This window comes from Heterocephalus glaber, unplaced genomic scaffold, assembly GCF_053883595.1.
Source record: "Heterocephalus glaber isolate CG9 unplaced genomic scaffold, H.glaber_assembly_v1.0 deba00001690, whole genome shotgun sequence".
Classification (NCBI taxonomy): Eukaryota; Metazoa; Chordata; class Mammalia; order Rodentia; family Bathyergidae; genus Heterocephalus; species Heterocephalus glaber.
The window spans coordinates 4,372,961-4,384,208 of NW_028258415.1; the positions used below are offsets into that span (position 1 = coordinate 4,372,961).

At 37.1% G+C, this 11,248-nt stretch overlaps 1 pseudogene; it reads right to left on the reverse strand.

Annotated features, from left to right (window-relative positions):
* Window positions 1-342: 342 nt before the first annotated feature.
* On the reverse strand, window positions 343-9,903 carry LOC101713472 (E3 ubiquitin-protein ligase Topors pseudogene; annotated as a pseudogene).
* Between the last annotated feature and the right edge of the window lie 1,345 nt (window positions 9,904-11,248).

Consider the following 11,248-nt stretch of genomic DNA (forward strand, 5'->3'; position numbering starts at 1 on the left):
GGCAGGGGTTATCACAATCCCCAACTTGAAACTACTACAAAGCTACTGTGATAAAAACAGCATGATACTGACAAAGAAACAGATCTGAGGATCAGTAGAATGGATTAGAAGATGCACAAATAACTCCAGACCTACTCAGCCACCTCATCTTTGACAATCACCTTCATTAGAGGAAAGATAGCCTATTTAATAAATGGTGTTGGAAAAACTGGATTTCAACCTACCAAAGATTAAAACTAGACTCATATCTATAACCATGCAGTAAACTAAGATCAAAGTGGATTAAAGATATAAATATTAAAACAGAAACACTAAACTTGCTGGAAGATAAGTTAGGTAGAACTCTTGAAGACATTGGCATAGGAAAAGATCCCAAGTTTTAAATAAATTGCTAGCAATATCATTTTCTTTACTCAAAAGTGCATATTTCTGAGGGCAGAACATACATATTCTTTGAACAAATAATGATTTTTACAAATTGGAACAAAAAAATTACAATATCTTAAGGGGTAAAAGTTCTCAACAAAAGTCATCTTTAAATATACTGTACTAGGTGACAATTTACTTTTTCTTTCATATACTGTCTGAATTCCTATGAGGTGCTTTGCCATTTTAAGACATCACAGTCTCTACCAAGAGACACTGACAATAATGAAGTTCGTGGAGATGGCAAATGGTCCGATGGCTCAGTTTGAATAGATACATTAATGGATTGGTTCTCCAAAGGAGAGGCAAAGGTACACTCTTCTCTTACATCAAGAGTTTGTTCAGCTGAAGCTGCCTGGGGTGGAATATTACCTACAGTTTCACTGGCATTATTCAAGTTGTTATTAAGTGTGGTAATATCACTCTCCTTGTCCAGGACACCAAATTCATCTTCAATTGTAACTATATCTTTAGTTTCAAGTAGTTCTAAGGAAGGAGCCAGAAATTCATTTGAGAGTCTTGAGTACCACTATTGTCACATTCCCTTTCTGCCTTTACCTCAGAATCCTTATCACTATCACTATCAATGGTAATAACAACTGGGGAATGCATATTATTTCCCTGGTGCTTCTTATGCTTCTCCTTGTGTTTTATTTCTTTTTATGATGTTTAGTTGTATCAGTAGCTTTTCTTTCATAAACTATTTCCACACTTAGGCTCCGAGTCCTCCTTTTACTTCTCTTGTGTTTTGTGTCTCTGTCTCATTATCAGCTGTCTGAAAAGCTATCACTCTCGGTTTGGTAGCTTCCATTGAATTTTAATTAATATTTTTGGTAATGACTGTCTTTTACTTTAGAAGCAAATTCACGAGATGGTTGATCTGCTTCCTTAGAACCTTCCAAATGGCATATTTTGTATTTTCACTTCCCCCCAGGCTTTTCATTTCTCACCTGATCAGGTCCTGTAGATGCTGTCCTTGACCTATTACAAGACAGGCTCCTCAATCTGTGCTTTTCATAATAATATTTCCTTTCATTGTGATTATTCTTTTTCTTAGCATTTGTTCTCTCAGAAAAGGACTGAACTCTAAATTCAGGACTTGAAGATTGTCTAGAATAATGGGCTCTGGATAGAGTCTTCCTTCTGTAAGAAGATTCATGGCCATCCCTATCTTTCTTTTTATTATAAGAAGTATACTCCCATTTATATCTCCTTCCATAATTATTTCTTAAGTAATAATGATCTCTATTTCTGTTCTGTGATCTTCTTTTTCCATAATCACTGCTCCTCTAAGACCTTGATCTGCTTGAACTTTCACTACTTACAGAAAGAATTTGGCTTCTTCGTGACCAACTGTTGTCTTTAGTTCTTGATCTCTTTTTGTCTCTTCTCCCTTTAGGTCTGCTGCTCTCCCTGCTTCTTTCTTTCCATGATGCTTTTGCTGATTCCTGTGATCATCGTGCCCACTTGAATCTGAACTTCTAGATCTTCCTCTCTTTCTGGGTCTCTGGTTATATGGGGAATATACTCTGTCTCCTCTCATAGATGAGCTCAGGTCTCTGGGAGCTGACAATGATGTACATCATTTCTCTTCTCCTTGATTTGATTCTTGTACCAGAATCACAGTGACCTTTATTTATTTGTTCATCTTTTCCAAGGACAGCAGGTCGAGATGAACATCTACTAACATCACTACCACCAGAACTATAAGATTGCGCTTTTTCTTGAGTCTTTATCATCTCCATTTTCTCATAAGAGCCTAACTCTTCAGAATCACAGGATAGTTCAACAAGTTCTGGGGTCCTCTCAGCTAGTGATTTAACAAACCCAACAATGACACAATTATCTGAAGAATTGCTGTCATTATTTAGGTCCTCATTGGTTTCTACTCCTTGTATTTGAGATGAGCCTCCTTCTGTGACAAGTTCTTCATCTAAACTGTCAGAAGTATTTAGAAGAAAAGTCATGGCAACACGTACCTGCTCTGAGCTTGAGTAAGATGATTGGTCCTGGAGTTTCATAATCCCATGGTGCCTAACAGTGGCTACATTAATATCCAGATCTTGGGTCTCAGTCTCATCTGAAGATATTGTTATTACTGAAGAATCAGAATGGCTGCCTTCTTCATATGCAGGAGCAGGACAATCATAATTAACATGCTGGTCAAAAGCTGCCATATTAAAAAGAGATAGAGCAAAACTGATAAATTCATGTATAAAATGCTCAGTTCAATTAAGTAAAAATGGTCTTAAATCAGACACAAATGGTTGACTCTCCAAGTCATAGCAAGTAACATTACTCATGATGATATCCTGGACAATATTGACTAATGATTCATGAGATCACGTTTTTTGGGGTTTTTTTTGGTACCGGGGATCGAACTTGGGACCTTGCACTTGTGAGGCAGGCGCCGGAACCACTGAGCTAAATCCCCAGCCCAAGCTCACGTTTTATCCAAGGGACTGATCTGTGAAGGCAAGCTGGATTTCTATGGAAAAATTCAGCTGAAATATCCCTGTAGCAGCCACCATCTTCAATATTTCTAACTCAAGCACCAGCATGATAGAGAGTTCATCTAAAATTAATAATATGTTGTTCTTGAATTTTTCACAAATATCTCTCATCTGAAGTATGATGTCTCTTTATTGCAATCTGTCTCATAAGTTGAGGAATTTCAACATCTCTATGTCTAGTTGAAATATCTAACCCCATCCAATAGTACTCCAATATCTGGAGGAATAGCTCTTCTTTTATTCAAAGTACTACTAAGTGAATACACAGAAACACGTCATTCCCTTGTCATAGTTGAACGGTAGAGAAATTGTTGATCATCGGGGGTAGCAAAAGAACCATTATGTGGAGGTCTTAGGACATATTCCTTGAAGTCCTCTTCTGCCCTCACAGAATGGAAAATAGAGTCAAAGGGCTATTTACACAGTGGACATTCAGCTTTGTTTTTTGACCACTCCTGTACACAGTGAAAACACAACTTATGTAAGCAGTGTAAAAGTAAGACTCATTATCAAATCTATCAAAGCATATAGGATGCTTAGAATCAGGAGATGCATCAGCTGGTACTGTCTGTTGCAATTTGCTAGTGCCAGCTTTAGGTGAAAAGTTGCCCATTTTAAATTCTTTAATGGCAGATGCCATTATCTTAAATGATCTAGAAAATTACCAGCCAAAAATTCTATTCAGCTTTCAATGAAAACACAATGAGCATCCTCTGAGCATTGCCCACCTTCCAGTTCAGGACTCCACAGCCCATGAGGAAAGCTGCACTAACCTGACCATTGGAAGCAGGCAAGCCTGGTCCAGAATGTGTAACAGTGCATATAAAACTGCTTCCTTCGGTTGAGCACTGAGCCATCCAGGAGCTCAGAAAACACTGGCGCAGGCCCAGCTGGGGCACTTGAGGAAAGCTCTTGTCTGCCCAAGAAGCTCCACTGGTGATGGCAGGATCTACAAAGGCAGACCCAGCAACTTCTTCACCTACCCTCCAGCACCCAGAGTGGGCAGGGGCTTGTCACCCTCCTTGCAAGGCAGCAGAGACTCTGGCTGTGGCTGTGAACCTATGAAGCCAGTGAACCACTATACCCTGGACTGGAGTTATTCAGTGGTAGGTCCTGGGTCTCAGGGTGCTCCACAGTACTGACTCCCTGGGCTCAAAATCTGAAGGTCTTTCTACTTCTTTGTCAGACATGTCTCTTTTTTTTCAGATGCCCATTTTTTGTATTGGGTCTTTCAATTTGTGAGGTCTGATTTTTTTAAGTTCTTTATAGATTCTAGATAGTAATCCTTTGTCTGAGGAACATCTGGTAAAAAAATTTTTCCCACATTGTTGGTGTCTCTTCACACTGTTGGTAGTTTCTCTTGCTGTGCAGAAGATTTTCAATAGGAAGAGATCCCACTTGTTGATTCTTTGTACTAGTTCATTTGTGACTGGGGTTTTGTTTATGAAATCTTTTCCTACACCAATGTCTTTAAGAGTTCTACCTAACCTCTCTTCCAGCCAGTTTAGTGTTTCTGTTTTAATGTTTAGATTACTGATCCATTTCAATTTTAGTTTAATGCATGGTGAGAGATATAGGTCTAGTTTTAATCTTTGGCAAGTTGAAACCCATTTTTTCCAGCACCATTTATTAAAGAGGCTATCTTTCTTCCAGTAAGGGTATTTGGCTCCTTTGTCAAAGATGAGGTGGCTGAGTATGTCTGAAGTTGTTTCTGCATCTTCTAATCTGTTCCACTGATCCTCAGATCTGTTTCTTTGCCAGTACCATACTATTTTTATCACAGTAGCTTTGTAGTATAGTTTCAAGATGGAGATTTTGATACCCCCTACCCTGTCATTGTTTCCTAGAATTGCTTTTGCTATTCTAGGTGTTTTCTTGTTCCAAATGAATTTTTGGATTGTTTTCTCAAGTTCTGTAAAGTATGCTGTTGGAATTTCAATTGGGATTGCATTGAATCTATATAGTAGTTTTGGAAGTATGGCCATTTTCACTATATTGATTCTTTCTACTCAGGAGCAAGGGATGACTTCTTCTGATAGATTTTCAGTTCTAATTTTTTTTAAGTCCAAATGAATTTTAGAATTGTTTTCTCTAATTTTAAGAGATATACAATTGATATTGTGGGCATTTTCCCTGTACTGATTCTTCCCACCCAAGAACAAGAGATATCTTTCCATTTTCTGTCATCCTCTTTGATATCCTTTTTCAGAGTACTGTAGTTTTTCCATGTAAGGGTCCTTCACTTCTTTCATTAGGTTGATTCCTAGGTATTTTATTTTGTTTGATGCTATTGTGAAAGGTGTGGTTTCCCTAATTTCTCTCTCAGTGAGCTTGCTATTTGTGTACAGGAATTCTATTGATTTTTGAGCATTGACTTTGTATCCAGCTACACTACTGAATTTGGTTATTAAATCTAGAAGTCTTTCGGTAGAGTTTTGAGGGTCTACTATGTAGAGTATCATGTCATGCAAAAATAATGATAATTTATCTTCTTCCTTTCCTACCTTTATTCCTTTTATCCCTTTCTCTTGTCTATTTACTCTGGCTAATGTTTCCAGGGCTATATTAAATAAGATTGGTGATAGTGGACATCCTTGTCTTGTTCTTAATTTTAGAGTGAAAGATTTTAGTTTTTGACCATTAAATATGATGTTGGCTGTTGGTTTGTCATAGACGGCTTTCATCAGATTGAGATAAGGACAATCTACTCCAATTTTCTATAGGTATTTTATCATGAATGGGTGTTAGAATTTGTCAAATGCTTTTTCTGTATCTGTTGAGATAATCATATATTTTTTGTCCTTGGTTTTGTTAATACAGTGTAGTACATTTATTGATTTGTGTATGTTGAACCATACTTGCATCCCTGAGATGAATCCTACTTGGTCAGTGTATATAATCTTCTTGATGATTTGCTGCATTCTATTTACCAGTATCTTATTGAAAATTTTTGTATCTATATACCTTAGGGAGATTGGCCTATACTTCTCTTTTTTGGTTTGATCCTTCTGTGGTTTTGGTATCAGGGTAATACTTCCAGGAATGAATTTGGGAGTATTACTTCCTTTTCAATTTTGTTAAAGAGTTTGAGAAGCATTAGGTCTTCTCTAAATTTCTTTTAAAATTCTACAGTGAATTTATCAGGCCCTTTTATTTGTTAGTACGTTTTTAATTACATCTTTAATTTTATTGACTGATATTGGTTTATTTAGAATTTTTATGTGTTCTTCATTCAGCTTTGGTAATTCATATGTATCTAGGAATCTGCCCATTTCTTCCATGTTTTCCATTTTATTAGAATACAGGTTCTCAAAGTAGGTGTTGATGATTTCTGTAGGAAATCCATTGTGATTTCACCCTTTTCATTCCTAATTGCATGGATTTGAGTCTTTTCTTTCCCTTTTTTGATAAGGTTGGCTAAGGGTATTGTTTTCTTAGTCTCCATTGCATTAATTTCTGCTCTGATATTTATAATTTACTCTCTGTATAAGCTTTGTGTTTGACTTGCTGTTCTTCTTCTAGAAGCTTGAAGTTCAACATTACATTGTTTATTTCAGCTCACTCTGTTTTCCTGATATGGGTATTCACCACTTTATATTTCCCTTGTAGGACTGCTTTTGTTATGTCCCATAAATTTCAGTATGTTGTATTGGCATTATCATTTAATTGTAGAAACTATCTAATTTCTTCTTTAATTTCATCTGTGATCCATTAATAGTTCAGGAGGATGTTAATTAATTTCATGTGTTTATGAAGTTCTTGGAGCTTCTTTTGCCACTGATTTCCGATTTCATTGCATTATGGTCTGATAATATGCATGGAATAATTTCAATTACTTTGGAATTACTTAAGCATGTTATATGAGCTACTATGTGGTCTATTTTGGAGAATGTCCTATGTGCAGCTGAAAAGAATATGTATTCTGATTTTGTCAAGTGAAACACTCTGTAGACATACACTAAGCCCATTTATTCAAAAGTTTGGTTCAGTTTAAATGTTTCATTGTCACTTTATGTCTAGTTGATCTATTTTTCACAGTGGGGTATTGAGGTCCCCCATTACAATTGTATTAGTGCTTATTTGATTTTTTTCATGTATGTTAATATTTCTTTTATATAGTTGGGTGCATTATTATTTGCTGCATATAAATATATGATTGCTATCTCTTCCTCTTGGATTGTTCCCTTTTCTCTCTTAATTAGTCTTGTCTTGAAGTCCACTTTGTTTGCAAATAGGTAGCTATTCTTGCTTTTTTTCTAGGTTCCTGACACATTGAGTATTGTTTCTCATCCTGTGACTTTCAGTCTATTAATTTCATTTTGAATTAAATGTGTTTCTTGTATGCAGCATATTGTTGCATCTTGGATCTTGCTTCTTGATCCATTCTGCCAGTCTGTTTCTTTTGATTAGTGAATTGAGACTATTAACATTGATGGTTATAACTGATATGTATTGACTTATTATTCTTGTTATTTTTCTGCCATTGGCTCCTTTTATTTTTCTTCCTCTATTTAATTTCTTGCCTTGCCTGGTAGATTCATTCTATTGGGGTTGTAATCCTCATTATCACTTTCTAGAATATCTTTCTGAACATTCAGAGTGCTGGTTTGCTGTTCAAGAATTTCCTCAGGTGTTCTTTGTTGTGGAAGTATTTAATTTTTCCATCAATTTTGAAAGATAGTTTTGCAGGATACATCAATCTAGGTTGGAGGTTGTTTTCTTTTAGGGCTTGAAATACTTCACTCCACTGTCTTCTTGACTTGAGGCTTTGTGTTGAGAAGTCTGCTGTGATTCTGATAGGCTTTCCTTTATATGTGATTTGTTTCTTTTCTTTAACAGCTTTTAATATTCCGTTCTGTTCTGGATTTCTGGAATCATCACTATTATATGCCTAAGTGTAGATTTTTTTTATCATGGCTAATGTTCTATATGCCTCGTTTATCTGTATGTCATTCTTTTTCCCTGTTTGGTAACTTTTCTGCCATTATTTCCATGAATGGATTTTTTTATGTCATTTGTGCTATCTCCTGCTTTTACATTGATTCTGATCAATGCTATGTTACACTTCTTTGCATCATCTAAAAGCTATTGGATTGATTTCTCAAGGTCCCTTGCTATTTTTAAGAAGTCTTTCATTTCATGATCATTAACCACAATCTTGTGTTCTATATCTGATATTCTGTCCTCACATTGGCTCATTCTGCTTTATATACTTTTGATGGAATTTTTAATCTCCTGGATATCTGCTTGAATCTCTTTCATGGATTCCATATCTTTCCTATGCTGATTGCTCATGGTTTCCATCATTTTCCTAAGTGCCTCTTTTTTAAAAAAACTGTATTTATTCTAGATTCACTAAGCATATCTTTCTTTATGGTTGCTATCTCTGTATTTATCTGCGAAGTTATTTCTGATTTGATTTTTTTGCAGAGCCTTGTCCATCTGATTTGTTATTTCTGCTGTTACTACTTCAGAGAGACCAGGTGGGTGGCTATCAGATTGTTCCACCTCATTGCCCCCTGGGTTTGCCTTTGGTGAGGTGGAAGTCTGGGGTTGCATCTTGTTTAACTGTCTCCTCATTTTATTTATTTTTTGTTTGTTTTGCTTTTATTTTTAGTTTAATTCCTAGGTTGATGCTTGTAAATTGCTTATCATGAGTAGATTTGTTGCTGGTATTTAGGACTGTTAGGAAATGACTACTTCTCAGAGGTGTCTTCCAGGTGAAGCTGGCTTTTTGTATTTGAATCTATTGCGAGAGCCTACCTCTTCAATTTATTAGGGATGAGAAGCTGCTGACTACTTGGCCTAGCCCCTCATTCTTTGGCACTGGCTTATAGTATTGTTTATGACCCTTAGAGGGCTAGAGATTTAACTCAGTGGTTCCACCCCCTGCTTCAAAAGCACAAGGTCCCAAGTTCAATCCCCAGTACCAAAACAAAAAAAGTGTCACTATGCATGTTTATGACCCTTAGGCAACCTCAGTCTTGGTGTATCAGGAAGAACAAATGATTAGAACAATTATGTCACCTTGGCTAAAGTGATATAATCAGCAATAACATAGTATCAAACATAGCCTAGAAAATGACACACTACAGTAACTATTAATTTGCCGCCTTTAACTATATGAAATAGATTTGTGGTTATATAACAAAATCTAAAATGATCCAAAAATTTGTATGCAGTAAATAAGCCCTCAATATAGTGATTTTTACCCTCAGGGCATAAAATTTAAAAGGAACTGGTGGGGGGATAGCTTAATAGAAGAGAAAGAGATTTAAACCAAGGCTAGAGGACAAAAGAAGATCACACAAACTTTGGGGAACTAATGAAGAAGACAGGAGGGAAAGAGAGAAGGAAGAACTAAATACAATAACAGAACACAACAACAACAAAAAACTAGAAACCGTGTTCAGACTCATATAAAATTAAGAACAATCAAGAGAAAATAAAACAAAATATAAACAAAAAGAAAAGGGAAACATGAGGAAAAAAGAAGAAAATAAGAGAAAAAAAAAAAGTCCACTTCAAAGCATGTCTCTGCTGTCACTGGTAGACAACTTAGGCAGAGTACAGATCCAAGTTGATTAATCCCAGCAAGCCAGCCATAGCTTTATGGTGGGGTAGCAAATAATCTGAGCAAGCCTGCAGATTTAGTTTCACTGGGGTTCAGGCTGGTTTCTGGCTGCAAGACTGGAATTAGACCTGTGGAGCCTACAGCAGTCTATGCACCATCAACTATCACCATGGGCTCCCTCCTGCTTGAACTCTGACAATGACACTGGAAGCTACTAGGTGGAGCTGGCCCACAGCTGTGCTGAGTTCTGAGCTCAATTGGCCCCTCTCCAAGATGGCTACCTGCTGATTTCTCTCTCCCAGGCAATGAAGTCTGATGTATTCTCCGATCTGCTTCACTGGTGCCTTTCTCCCTGGAGGTCTCTGGAGTCACCAAGTAGTCGTGGTTCATCTGTAGGTTTGAGCTGTCCTTCCCAAACAGTCACTCCAGGCTCTGGGAGAAGGCACTGCCTGTACTCTCCTTTCTCTTTGCTGAGGACTCTTTCTTTGCTCTCTCCATGGGCTTTAATTCTCACTTCAGATCCTTCCTGGATTCCTAGGAGCCATTTCCCTCCTTCTCTTCCTCACATTGTTTTGTTCCAGTGCCTGTACACAAAACCTTGTTGAGGCCCTCTCTCTACTGCTCAACACTCTCATCTTCCCAGAAGTCCTCACATTAACTCTTAAAATTCATGCACAAGGGATATCAGTGTCCTTTTCAATTTCTCCTCAACATTTTATAGTTTTCAATGAGAAAATCTGTTCCTTCCCTGGTTAAAATTATTTCTCATTTTTGGTAGCTATCATGAATGGAATTGTTTTCTTGATTCCTTTTTCAGAAAGTTTGTGTACAAAACTGCTACTGACTTGTCAGTTTATGATTTATTTCTAGATATCCCCCCCAAAGCCTTATAGGTAGGACATTTTGGAGGTGATTGGATTAGGATTTGTGATACTTATCACTCGACTAGCCTACTGACAGGTTAATACCTGGGTGTGATATTGAGAGGTGAAGCCTGGAGGGAGGAGGTGAGTCACTGGAGGTGTGGCTCCTCTCTTGATACCACTGGGCTTCCTGCCTGCCATATCACAAGCTGTTTCTCTTCTGCCATGCTTTTCTGCCATTCTACCCTGCCTTGGGCTCAGCCAATTGTGGATTGAAACCTCTACAAACTATGATCTAAAATAAACCTCTCCTTCTTTAAATTATGGGTGTTGAGTATTGTGTCCAAGTGATGAGAAAGTAGCTGAGACAAGTAAGATTTATATTCTGTCACTTTACTAAATTTCTTTAGCTGTCATTCCATGAGCATTAATGTCTTCTTGGGCACTGCCCTCATGACTTAATTACCGTACTCTAGACATGGCCTCTTAAAAGATTTAACTAATTCTCAATGTTCACTCCACTGGGAGGTGGGAGCCAAGCTTGGGGACCAAGCTTCCAGCAGATGAAGGGCCAAATCACATCCAAACTGTGTGTATGTATGTTGAACCCTCCTTGCAACCCTGGGATAAATACACTTGATTGTGATTAATAATCCTTTTTATGTGTTGTTGAATTTTCTATGGTAGTATTTAGTCAAGAATTTCTCAATATACATTATCAGGGATATAGGCCTGTAATTGTCATTTGATTATAGTGTTCTTGTCTGGCCTTGATATCAAGGTAATACTGCCTTCATAAAATAATAATGGAGATGTTTCTCCAAGTTTTTAGAAAACTTTGAGAAGGGTTTTTGTCATTACTTATTTAAATG